Here is a 14,533-nt window from a genome sequence, read left to right as displayed (position 1 = left end):
ACAGGCAAACTGAAAAGCCTACTTAGAGTACGCCAATCAACATGGCACTTATTAAATGTAACAAGAGTCCTGTTACAACAGATCTTTAAAGCCCCTAAATATGAATTAGAAAGTAAAGACAAAAGACAATTACAGATGTATTTCTAAATTGATGCCCTGGACACCTCACCTGATACTTGTGAACATGACACTATGCTTGATCTTCAAAAAGACTCCATTTTTATCAGCCTACAGCTATAATTTTATTACTGCTATTTACTGTGGTTAAGAATGTTATCCTTTCCATTTCCAGTCTTTTAAAGTACATTTTTATGTTTGAGGAAAATACTGCAATTATTTAGAAATACATGAAGTCAGTAAATAGGGTACAATGTCCACAGAAGTTTGGGCTGGGTAAGGAATGTAAGGAAAATTGAAGTATCTGAATAAAGGTAGTGACTACAGTTAGGCCAATTAGAACAAAGGTTCATGTCTTCTAATCAGAACATGGACGACAGATGACTGAATGCCTGAGAAACATTTTATTGTGAGGATTACAACTCTTACACAAAGGCTCATCTCTCACACCTGAATTTAAGCAATTTTTTCCCCCTGTCAAGGTAGTGACAAATATATTAAATCTGTCTGTCTTCTGAGATTGCAAACCCCAATCTGAGATTTTGCCTTGGGCACAGCAATAAAAAATAAACTCAATTGTTAAGCATAAGGTTTATTTTCTGCAGATGGAAAGAGAAAGCAAAAATAATGCAGGATCTTTTGCAGGATTGTAGTTTGTCTGTAAACAACCAGATTAAATTAATCTAAATTGCTGTGATAAATTCAAACTCCTAAGAAACTAGGACAATTCCTAAAACAGTACTGGCATTTGTGTTAATTGGTACGAATTTCTTTGGAAAAAGAGGCGAATCTTATTAAACATATCATTAAACAAAAAGAACACAAAAAGAACACAAAAAGAAAATAAAGCTTTTATGAAATCCATAAGAACACTGAGAATTTTTTTTTGAAGCTGCAAGCAAAAGGACAAGCCAATGGCTATCAAATTCTGTTCTGTGGACTCAGTAGTTTTCTAAGTTTGTCACATGAAAACTTAAATGTCATTTGGAAATGCTGACAACTCACTAAATATGTTCCCATCACATTTGATGAGACTGCACTGGGGATCTTTCAGGTGATTTTCTATTTATATTGGATCATATGTTACATTTTTCACAAAGAAGCTATACTTTTATTATCAGGAAAAGCAGCAGTAACTGTCTTAAAATATTACCCAGGCTATAGAATATTTTGAAACCTTAGTTTACGACAGTTTTCTCTTTCCCATGGCTCGCAATTCTGAAGTATACAAAATACATCTTCCATTGTATAGATTAGTTCTGAAATTAACAGATTAAGTGCCATAGTTTCCAAGATGAATTAACACATGATAAATATTTTACCTAGTGTTTCAATAGAATTCAATTTTATTTTTTCAAAGTTTACTTAAGCAAAAGTTGAAAAGATGTCCTACCAAGTATTTGTTAGGGTTTTCCTGTAGGCTTGCAGAAACATATTTCACTGTATGATCTTAGTAATACTGCTGGAGATATAAATGTTACCAATAGCTATATTGCAAGAAAAATTAATTTCCCATATCCAAACTGGAAACTATCACCAGATATCAGCCATTTTTTGATGTGATAGATAGAAATCTATTCACCAAGTAGCAACCGGATCAGCAAGAGTTCTTTCTCTTTTATGTGCAAAAATGAAACTAATTAGTATTTGATAGAATAGCAGGTCTAGAAGGTGTGTGAAGTAATCATACTTTCATTCTGTCCATTAAGTTAAAAGATAAGAAAAAACAGGCTGGTAAAAACAAGTTATGGATTTCAATAGGAGATATTTCCCACATAAACTTCAGAAAAATGTCACTAAGACAAATAGGTCTGATGACTTAGTGGATGAAAACAGAGAAAAGATCTGGTATCATTTTGGGAAGGCTCATGAATTTGGAAAAAAATGATCTTGACCTACTGAGATAACAACATATTTTAAGAGAGGTATCAAGAAAATGCAGAAAGCAAAATACAGAATTGCAAAATATTCCTAGCAGGTCAAGAATTCAAAATCAAGAAATAAAATATCAGACTGAATAAGACGCTGCAAAAGTTACTAAAACAAGAGACAAAGCAAGTCTTCAAAACCAGAAACGAAGCTGTATCCTATACACAGTTGCTGCCTTTTTGTCATTAAATAAAAAAATACTTTGGGTTTTAATAAGAATGTGGCAGCTCCACTACAGTGGCAAAAGCCAGAAGAATAACAAGAATGACATAATAAACTCATAATTGTTAGAACCAAAATGGAAGCAGAACATGTAAGTCTTTATGTTCTCAAACCGTCTGTTATGTCTGTTTTCACTCTGTCTCTGAATGCAAAAAGAGCCAACATCCAGAATTACAAGTCCAGCAGCAGCTCTCTGTCAATTCAACAGTGAATAATAGTACAGCTGGAGAAAAACAAATATAATGCATCAAGGGAGGGTGAGGGAAAGAAATCTATCAAGACAACCTTTAAGTCTGCTCATAGTTACTTTACTTCTGTGGCATAAATTCAGTTCAGGGCAGATACAAAGTAAACTGACCTAAAGGATTTTTAATTTAAGTCATTCTAATTTGCTTGATATGATCTAGAAATGAGTATGTCTCATCTGAGTAAGGGTAATTTGTCGAGTTTTCTAGATCATCTATGACTGCATTTATCCCTGGATCAATAAATTTTAAGGTCGTAAGAAATCGCTATGGTAAACTGACCAATACCCACTGAAGTAGTGGCTTCTATTTGGCCAATGCAAATTCTCTTCATTGGAAAATTCTTGCTGCTAAAATATATATGTCATCATGTACCAAATATAATTGTTGTGTTCCATGTATGTAACCCTAGCTTTCCATCAATCAAATTGTTCCATTTGTTTATGGAGATCCAGTCACTTCAGGAAGCTGCAAATGATACAGCAACACAACGTAGTGAATCACAGAATGTTTCATGCAAGAGCTAGGTGAAAGCAATACTTGTAACAATCTACAGATAGAATGGAAATAATTGACAACAGCACTGAAATCAGTTTTTACCCATGGGCAATTGCAGCATGAAGCAGTTACTGTCTTGTCCTTCCCTGAATGTTTTAAACCCTTTACCCTTTCAAATCTGAAGGGTAAAGAAGCCAAAGCTGTGAAACTTTTCAGAAATGCAAGCTAATGTTTAGATTGAATAAACACTTTAAAGATGTCTTCTTTTGCTTTGTCCAAGTAGGGAAAAAAAAAGGTTAAAAGTTAAGATCAGTTTCCTGTGGGGAAGCTGATTAAATGTTTCATTATCTGTGCAGGGAGGCAGTCAGCTTCAAGGAAATGTCACTAACATAGCATGAGTCCCTTAAACTAAGTATCATCTCACCCAACAAAACCACAGGAATGCATTATAAGAGAGATCTGTAAAGTAAAATTAAAAAATCTGAAGCAAATTTCTACTGAGAACATTTTCTTCTCCCTCCCTGACTTATAATTAGAGCCCCACATGGAACAGATAGGTCAGCTCAGTAAATGAGAGAACCTTATTACTTTGTGGCATCCAATAGAGAGAAAAAGATTGTATATTTTAATCTAAAAATAAAAAAATGGACATACGTATTAGACATTTTCAACAAGTAGAAGATGACTTAGTCTTTTCTGCCACTATTTATGCTCTCGCTTCACGTTTTGGTTAGTGGCATCTGAGCAGAGACAAGGCTGTTAAACAATCAATTGAACATTTGTTTCTCACTTCACATTGATATCCCAGGAGAAGGGATGTTGTCCAACAAACACCAGTCTTATATGTAAATAAGACATAGGGTATGTATTCCCTTTCCCTCTCCTCTTTCCCCAGTGGGAGCCTGGAAGGGGAAAGAAAGGGCAATTTCTCAGTCAAGACTTCTTTTCTTTTCCTTCATCTACCTCTCGGTCAAGCATATGGGCTTCCAACTAAAGAACTACAGCAGCAATCCCTTCTTTCTGTTGGACAGTTTTTAAATTCTTCACAAACACTATGACATTTTAAACTAAATTCTACTTTATTCTAGGTAGATATAATTCTTAACTCTCTTCATCACATTTTACAGTGACTCATATTTAAGAAAAACAAATTGAAACTGTCCACCAAGCAGTTGCTAAAAGAGGAAATCTGATCATATTCCGCAAGTTTAAATGCTAATAAAAATAAATTGAAAGAAGCAATCTTGTCCCAAAAGACTTCTAAAGGGAGCTCACAATGAGTCAGAGACAAAATGGCTTTCACTTCTATGACACTAAGCAGCCCTGAGTAAGCCAGTCTCTCCACAGTAGCTTTATCAAAGCTGCTTGTCGATTGACAGCAGGAAGCCACATAGTTTTCTGCTTCCTTGTGTATACACAGGATGCCAAACAGATCTCATTAAGAACATCTGCACTCTTTTCTCAGGACAATTTTGAAGGGAGCAGGGCAGCCAGGCCAAAAGTGGTGCTATGTGGGTTCTGCTGCCCTAGCAGGTCACCTCGTACACCGTGCCAGGCATAGCTGCTCTGCAGATAACCACAGGGGCAGCCAGCTGCTAGGGAAAAGTCAATCCACTGTCTCAATAACACCTTCTCTTTCCTCCACTAAATCCACAACAGGGGGAAAACTGTGGATTTGAGGGGTTTTGGTGGGGGGTTTTGTTTGGTTTTTTTTTTCAGTGTAGCTTTTCCCCCGCTCCAAAAAAAAAAAAAAGTGAGGAAAGAAAAGAATTAACCCTCAGACTTTAAAAAAAAAAAAGAAATTTGAAATTACTATTGCTTTTTCGGATTACACTGGCACTCAAAATCCTGAGGATTTTGAAACTGCAAAAATGAAGCTCTATGCAAGAACAAGAGGTACATTACTGTCATTACCATTACCAGTTCAGACAGTATCTTAAAAAGCATTCTAAGCGTGTGCTCCAAAAAGCAAACCTATTTGACTCTTTTATCTGCAAACTCTTTGATTTGCTTTATGATGAAGATTTAAGGGAAATTTCAGTTTGCAAAAATAGTTCAGAACAAGAAGTTGGCACCATCACCTCTCCATATATCTTGGATGGTGAATAGATCCTAAAAGGAAAAAAAAAAGGTTCCGTGCACACAAGGGCAGTGGAGGAGGAGTGGAATAATTAGCTGGTTGCTATAGTAATACAGATAGAACTAGGACATCCCACTCACATGAAAAGTTTATCTTAGATTTTGGTTAAGTATTCCTAATATAGCCATTTTTCTTGTCTTTGAAAATACTAAATTCTCAGTTTTGCTCTGATTACGGTGAAAAGACATGTAGATTTTCCGCAGGATTTTGGTATCAACAGACAGAAATCTTCAAAATTGTTAGGATAAACCTTACTGGGCATCGCTACACCAAAAAAGAAGAGAATTGACAAAGAATAAAAAACCGAAGACAGAGCCACCTCACTGCTCTTTCCATTCACAAAGTGCTCCAGAAGTTTGACTGAAATAATAATAGTCTGTGTAAGACTGCTGTCTGTCTTGAGTACCTTTTTCTCACAAACACCGATGACTTTGTCGGCTCATATTTTATCACCTCCAAGAACTAACTGTCAATTTCCCTGGGAAATTTGACAGAGCGACTTGGAAAAGGACACATAAAGCTGGACACAGCACAGAGGCACTAAAGACGTGCTTTCAGTTATTACCTCAGTGTTTGCAACTAGGAAAATCATATGATATGCCTAAATAGCTGAAAAACCACTTTTGAGCTGTCTGAATAAACGCTGTCCTAGACAGGATCAGACAAGATCAGTGTGTGAAAGAGCTCAGATCCATTGACTGTCCTATGCCTCTGTTCTTATCAGTGAAAGGGGGACAGTACTTGACACCTTCACAGAGACATTTGAAGATAATTAGGGTTAATAATTGACCCTACCCTTTGCTCACCAGTCTCCAGTCCTTCTGGCGATCCTTAAAACCTTCCAGATTCTCCCAGTGACAAAGGAGCAGCTGGCTTTGCTCCTGAAGTGCCTGCACGATACCTAAATGTCCCACAGAAATTTGAGCTGGAAACTACAGTCCTGAATTTCCATGTAGAATACAAACAGGATTATTCTGCTTCTGCAGCCTTTGTCTGGAGTGATTTCCAGACAAGGAATACACTGGTTAATACTGCTGGAGTAATAAATATGATCACCAGGTAAACAGGAAATTCTTTTGAAAATTCGGGTAATAAGTAAAGCTTAGTTTGTCATTTTATAAATTGGCAATAATGAAGCTCGTATGAGTTTCTGGGATGGAAGTTTCTCTAAGACTATAAGGTATTATTACTAGCGATTGCACTTTTATAGATGGCATGATACTTCACTTGTCAAAAATGGATTGATGCTGTTGAGGCAAACCAAATACTATTTGGACATACATACATCAGACTCATTTTCCTTCTACGTTATTTCTCGGTTTTCTTTTTCTCATTGCCTGATTGTCATTTTTCTAGCTTTTGCTCAGATGAAACGGAACATATTAGACACTTCAGAAAATAAACTAACACATACATATCTTCCACCATGGCACTATTCCCTAGCCATTGCTGAGAACTGTAATTCATCTTTGGAAAGTAAACACCAAATGAAATTGCTAGATTTTTTTTTCTGGTACTGAGTGACATACATAATCATTCATCTAAATATGGACCAGATGGGACATATCCTAGAGCAACAAGAAGCAAGCAAGCAAGCAAAAAAAAAAAAAAAAAAAAAAAAAAAAAAAAAAAAAAAAAAAAAAAAAAGAGAGAGATAGATTTGTTGATTTTTTTAAATTTTTTTTTAACTTTTTATGACTGTATCGTGGCAATTCGAACATTGAGGTCAATGTCAACATATTCCTCTGCTCACTGGGGACTTGTGTCACTGTTAAAAAATTGAACTGCGACACTTGATTTATTTAAATAAGACTAAAATATATTAATGTAAATATTAATTATCCACTCATAAATAATCTGAAGATTGTCCCCTGTAAAAGCTGAAGGAGACAAATATGGTCATAAAATGTGTATTATAGTCCCCTCCCTGCACAGAAATACTGCCTTCCTTATTAGAATCAGAATGCACACAAAGCTGAAGCATTTATAAAATCTGCTCTGCAATTGTTTCTGATTGTCAGGACATATACTTCCTTAATGAACTTGAAATTTCTCTGGTTAAAATGAGTTCCCAAAAGAAATTTTTTTTTTTTAATTATCAACGATTAAAAGTAAAGATACAAATTCAGATTTATATAATTATTTTATCTGTATGCATATGAAATGAAGAAAAAATTAAAAGAGCTATTTAAAAGTAAGAGCTCTGTTCTCTGTGAGACACATTGACATTGGGAGAGGTGAAAAGAAGAGCACTGGAGTCATTTTTGCTCAAACTATACTGACAAGTAGGCTAGGCACTCCCAGAGCAGGAAAGCACTCAAGGCAGTGATGTAGAAATGCTTCCTCTCTACTGAAGTGTTCCCACAACTAAGGTAATTCACAGAGGTCAATTATATTAGCATTCAACTCCTTCCAATAAATAGACCAGCATTAATAGACTGGTGTGAAGCTCAGATGTATCCTTCATGTATAGCTGTAAATTTTCCCCAATCAGCTGACCTGAGCTCTGGGTGGAGCCTCCAGGCTAAGCAGTGGATAATTGTAGATTTCAGTATCAGAATATGGATTGCAAAAACCTGCATTCTAACTAAAGCCTACCCCAGCCAGCTTTGGCCTTCTATGGCCCTGCATATATTAGACAATTAGAACAATTTCTTGTTCTAACTGTCTGAAAACAATTAGGTTTTTGGGGAATAATTTCAGAACCACCACATATACACTGCTTCCTATGAGCTGTTTGTCAGGTTTCCAGTCCAACCATTTTGCCTTTTTTTTTTTTTTTTTTTTTTTTTTCTTTTGGAAAAAAGGCAAATGGAATTATTCAGTTTAATGTATAAAATTATGTTTTTCACCCTCTATTGAGTCCATCTTATTTCATATGAATAGTTGTGCTTTCTAATTAAAACAAGTGACAACTCTTACAGTATTCTCACATGTACCAACACATCTGATGGTGCTTTGAAATAGAAGAAGTATTCATAGCATTAACCTTTTCCTATCATCTTTTCTGTTACTATAGATAAAAAAATACCTTTTAACAAAAGGTGTTTAGTACAGAAAGGACATGATTGCACACTTTCCTTCACTAATAAAAGACTAATCGGTCATTCATTCATTCCCTTCATATTAATTGTTAAAAGATGAATTATGAACAATCCTATTATTAATATCCACATTATATGTGTATCCATGGAAATTCCATTGCAATACGGTGATTAACTAATGCACCATTATTTTAGAGTTAATTATTATAGCATTAGAAATAACTATGAAGAAAGGATTCAGGTACTTTTTTCCTATTGTTTTTCTTTGAAAATAATTTTATATTTTATCATATTAAAAAATTAATCCAGGGAGAGAAATGCAGGGATCTGAAGTTATTTCATTTTATTTCTCTAGTTTCTTTCTTTTTTGGCTTGTATTAATGATTTTTTTTAAATGGCAAATATCACAGTCCAATCACTCTAGTAAGAAGTAACAGCTGTGTACTAAGAAAATGAATAGTTCTTGACTTCTCCAAGGTTGTAATGAAGAACGTAAGAAACATTGAAATTCTATTATTATATTAAATATGTTTAATTTATAGTTAAATTTTGTTATAGTATTAAAAAAAGAAAAATACCAACAATTTCTGAGATGCATATATGCAGTAAATAAATATATCTGTCTAGTGAACAGTCATCTTCATTACTTTTTTGACATATCCTTAGTTAAGAAACTAAATCTTCAGTGCTCATGATGTGTACTTTTTTCCTTTTGGCTCTGAATTTCAAAGATCTTTGCTTATTCAGTAATCAGTTTGTGCCTGTGTATATGCATGTATATATACACACACACAGGTTCCTCAGGTGTGGGACATATCCATGTTTAATTTGCAACTTTGACAATAATTCCAGTCAGAATTATTTTTGATGTTATGGACAACTATGCCAGGTTATAAATGATTGGATTATTTCAATAAATTTTTGCTTGCAAGAATTCAGCTAATGAAAATATTCTGTAGTCAATGAAAAGAAGAATCCTTCAAATCATTATGCTTCTTTAAATCACAAGATATTAGATGGCATGTCTATTTTTTAATAAATGAAGGTTACAATGGTTGGATTTTGTGTCATCACACTGCTGCAGGAGTACCACCTTACTCCCTGAAAGTTTTTTGCCTTAATTTAAAGCTTCCTCATTAAATAAATCCAGTTGATCTCTGATCTGAGAGAGTCCTCCCTTTTAAAATTTCATTTGATTGTTTTCAGACAAGTTTGAAGAGGATGCTTTTGTAAAAAGATAAAAGATAAGCAGTAGTTCAAACTGCTTGTTAATCAGAGTGCTTCTACCTTATTCCAGAATATTACTAGATCATAATCTGAGATCAATGGGATTTATACTTTGTTTGGGTACTTTCCTTAATCTTTCATTCATCTTCACAGAAAAAAAAAGAAAAAAAAAATCTTACCTTTGTAATCAAAATAAACTGTCATAGCAATACTTCAATGAAATTTCCTTAGTTTTATTACATGTCTTTGAAATCAGCTGTGTTTAAGACTGTAGGATTTCTTGAACCCCTTCATTTGATATCTGGAAGCTCATGGGTTTTGGACTGCGACTGTTGGGAACAAGAAAACATACATCCTTGGAACAGCCAATATTGATGCTTAAAATGTTCACAAAGATGTTAGAAATGTAAATAAATTATGAAAGATCATGATGGAAACATTCCCATACTCAAATATCAAACATGGCTCAGAAAGCTTGTTAAGCAAAGTATCTATATCAAACACTACATGAACCTACTTTTGGAGAGAAAAAGAATTCACTCCCCATCTGACAGTTGTGATGATACTGATCAGTAACCAAGACTGCAGACTGCTGGCTGATGCTGAAGCTAAATGTGTATGACAGAAATAGCAGCAGTGATGGATGGCTTTGGATCTGCTGAACTGACAAAATGCTACAGTGTTTAGGATGCTTGGTTGTCAGTAAAAACAGGCTACATAGGGACATGATATTTGCAGTCTTTACATGACATAATATAAAATGATGGTCAGCACTGAACCTTGACTACTTGACATTAACAGTGTTAATTTATATGTAGAAATCTGCCTACCACAGCTGTGATTCAGGTCATTTGTTGAAATATCAACATAGAGTACAAACTTACATATGGAAGTTGAAGCTGATGCAGCTACAAAGACACATGAAACTCAAACTTTTGCACTGATGGCTATGAACAATGGGGCTTATTTCTGCCATCCTCCTCTAGAGCTCCTTTTAAAAGGAAGTGTTTATCAGGATACTCTAGGGGCACGCTGTTGTCATTATTTTTCAATACTTTTACATAACTTACACGAAATAATAAGAAAAAACATCAGACAAATAGATGAGCCTGTGGCTCACAGAATATCATGGTGTGTAGTAGCTTTCCTAAATCAAGTCAGCATTTCTATCAATCCATTCTTAGTCTTTTCATTGAATCAGCATACACCATAGTTTCTACTAAACTTTTTTTTCCCCCATTCTGGTCTGCTTGTATTTTAGGCTCTCCTATTTCAACTAAAGCAACTTTAAAAAAAAAAAAATCAAGTACCCATTTTGACTACTCTGAGCTGAACCAGATGTATTTTTTTTAAGGAATATTCAAGTTTCATTCACCTTAGGACACTTGTACTTAGCTGACACAATGGGAGGTACCCTTCCATTTTCAGGAAATTGCCAGTAAAACCCTCTTGTGGAGCAGTGGCTGAGAGGGTAAATTGGCATCTTTCACTTTAATTGTTTTTCTAATATCCTGCTTCTGTTCTATAGAATGGGATTCACCTGCATGGCTCTATCTGTATAAGAGGAAAATACTGAGACCTGCGTCCTCTGTTGTAAACAGGGAGAGATGGACATGTCCAGAAGATGATTCAAACATTCTCAGTTAGGCGTCTACTTTAGGATGGAACAAATTTCTTCTGGAGACATCTAGCTCACTCTTGACACCAGAAGCCTATTAGACTGAAAATATCTGGTTATAATTTTATTCTAGTCTTATTTTCTACCTAGTGGCCAAATTTTTTTCCCTCATTTCTACATAGGTATAAAAAATTATACTAATTTTTTTAAAATAATTTCTCTAAATATTTGTATTATGCTTAAATTTCAGTGGTTCTCTGATATAAAATGATATTTGTGTGAGTAGAAAGCATTTTTACTTTCCAGAAAATGTTGATTTTGCTGACTTTTTTATTGCCTGAAAAAGTAATCATGTTTTTGCTAAATATCTGTAAAATTTGATCTCGTACATACCTAGTGGTGTTTTAAAATTGGCTGGTGACAGATAATACTTTTAAAATAAACTTATCTGACTTATTTTACTGATCCACTTTCTCCTTCCCAGACTTCATGGTGGGAAGCATCATCCTTCTCAGTCACCCTAATACTGATTAAAATTAGCAAGAAGCAGTTCTGACCTATTGATTGCAAAAAGAAAACAAATTAAGAGATATACTGTCTGCTAGGTGTTAGGACTGGAAGTATTGATAATACAAGTGAGGAAATTAATTTTTAAGTTTAAAACCCAGCTTATGAAAGAAAAATAAAGATGAAAGTTCAGACAGTAAAACAATAGGGACTTCAGATCATTCCAGTAAGTATTAGAGAGAAAAGGGAGGCAAAAGAAAAGAAAGGGGGAACAGTAATAGGAAAACTAATAGAAAAGCAGATCCAATGTGTCTCCATTGATTTTTGTGATTACTGTTTATTAAAATGCTGTGGATAGAGATTATCTTTCTTTCAAATGCTCTGTATTTATTATTGCTTCATTTGCCTTGAAATGATAACTGCAGGCACTTAAATAAATGGATTCTAACATTTTCTATTTTCATTCTACCCTCCTTGTCTGTGATAAGTACCCCTGCAGAAATGGTATTTTGAAACTTCTTTAACCAGGATTTCTCTGTTAATCACAAGGCCTTTCTTTGTTTGTCCTCTACATCTACTGTCTACAGTTTCCCTTTTATTCTAATGGCTGGAGAATAGTATTAAAAATTGCTGTACTTTTGGAAGTAAGTTTTATTTTGATTTTATTGTATAATTTATATTTTTGAGGTAGGCAGTCTAAGATATGGCAGAATCACTGGCTCTGCCACAAGCTTCCTAGGTGACCTTTTACTCCATTGCATTCTAGGTTATGATTATCCAGTAAAGTTCCCAGGTCCTCTAGCAGAGAACAACCAGATCTATGCTAAGAACATGGTGGAAGACGTTTTCTCCCAAGTAGTCTTGATTTTTGCAAACAGTCCATTGGAAATGGTCCCTTACAGTCAAAATAAAATCCTATTTGCAGGGTTCTTGCTCTATTAGCCACAATCCTGCAGAGACTGCTTTAACTGACATAGGAGCATTTCTAGGCACTCATTGCTTTATTTACCAGTAGAGGTGTATCTTTAAACACTGAATTTCTAGAAAAACCATAATAGATGTAGATATACACTAAAATTCTGAGAAACTTTACAGAATGACATTTATGTACTATAGGAAAATCTGGGTTTCCCTCATTTCATTATGCAATTTCATCTTCAGAAGGTAACATGCCTTCTAAACAGTCTTCCTGTAAACCAGAATTTTAGTTTCACCCTTGTTTGTCTTGCAGCTCTGAGACAGGTATTTCACTCAGTCTCTGGCTATGGGCTAGAAATCCACATACTTATGCAGGCTCCTGGTCAGTTTTTACAGCCAGTGTTGAGCCTTGTATGACAAAACACTAATTATACACCAGCCAGTCAATTAAAAACTTGCTTAGGTATGTCTATGAGTGGCATTATGACACAGGTATTACCTGTAGGGTCAGGATTGTCTCTCTTGGATAAGGAGGGTTGGCACTAATTCTTTGTTCATACAAAATGCAAATTTACAACCCAGCACCTGTGGTGTCAGAATTATTCTCTTCCATATGGAGAGCTGTTTTTTGTTTCAAGTGGTTTTGGAATACTGAATGCTGCTGCTGATAAAGTACTTTCAATTGGCCAATTGTTGGCATAAGTCCACCAAGAAAACCTTACAGTGAAATTCATCTCTTTCTAATCCCAACTTCAATATTATTATCTTTTGCCAACAAGAGCTAAAAGATTTTTAGCACTAAGCTCCTGCTTTCCGAGTTATTATTTTTGCTATTAATTATTTTTTATTTCTAATAAAATATTCTTCTTTCTTTATTTACTTACATTTACTTAAAACACTCTTCAATTCTGAGAGTTTGAAATATGCTTTTCCTTACATGTTCCCACCTTAATGACTTAAAATTTAAGTCAGTAATGCAGTTAGACTACTTCTCTGAAGGTTTGAAAAGCACTGAGGAATGCCTGATGGATGCACCAACTACCAAACTTTGATACATGAATTAAGATAGAGAGATCTCCAAAACAAACACAAAAGCCATTTGCATTAATTTCAGCGTGAACTGTCACGCTTACAAACTTTTCATGGCAGCAACGTTGAATTCTGTTGAAATGGTAATTTCATAATTCTCAGAGCTGGTATGCACATTACTCAAAAAAAGCATGAAGACGCAGTGCAGTGCCTTTATTAGACAGGAATAGCTATGTTATGCTCCTGACTAGTTTGTCCTCTTTTCTTTCAACAGAGAAGGAAAGCAAAACAAACACAGAATCCACAATGGAAGAAGGAGCACGGTTATGGGACAGGCCTTCTGAGAGCTCTTTCTGCCTATTAGTGCGTGCCATCTCGTATTCTGTGAATATTGACTACAGCAGTGCCACTCTTACTGAATTCCAGCTCTGATGATCCTGCCTTCCTCTGCTTCCTGCATAGAACATGTCATGTGCTTGAGCTTGGATATTTTTTCCTACATTTTTGCAGCAGTTCAGAGTATCCTTTATCAACGATGTTTAAAACTGAAGCGCCCAGTTCACAGGACAGTCTGGTTAGATCAATACTGCTAAATAAAACAAGACAAGGGACCAATACCTATCCCAGCAGACAAACAGACTGAAGACTCTTGTAACTACAGTACTTAGGATGAGCAAACTTGCTGTGTCCACACCATGGAGCACTCTGTTCTGGAGTTCCTCCCTTCTTGGCGTGGTGTTTCTATTGGTCTGACACTAATCCTTGCATTTTGTATGTCTTGACAGCTTAAACTGTGTTAAACAGTGCAAAACAGGGTTTTGCTGCAGCTCAGTGAAGGGGCTCATATTCCCATGAGTAGAAAACTGAAGAAACTGTGTTGTATTCTGTTGGATGTGGTGTGAGGGCATTGCTGAGGATGCAAAGCCCCCCCGGGGTAAAGCTAAAGAACAACTGTGGCTGGAAAGAGTCCCATATGAGATAGACTTCTCCTGGACTTCTTTTTGAGAGATATCCCTAAGAATACATATTCCTTGATCTT

The sequence above is a fragment of the Sylvia atricapilla genome, chromosome 2 (assembly GCF_009819655.1).
Source record: "Sylvia atricapilla isolate bSylAtr1 chromosome 2, bSylAtr1.pri, whole genome shotgun sequence".
In the NCBI taxonomy this organism is placed as follows: Eukaryota; Metazoa; Chordata; class Aves; order Passeriformes; family Sylviidae; genus Sylvia; species Sylvia atricapilla.
This window is presented reverse-complemented; position numbering follows the sequence as displayed.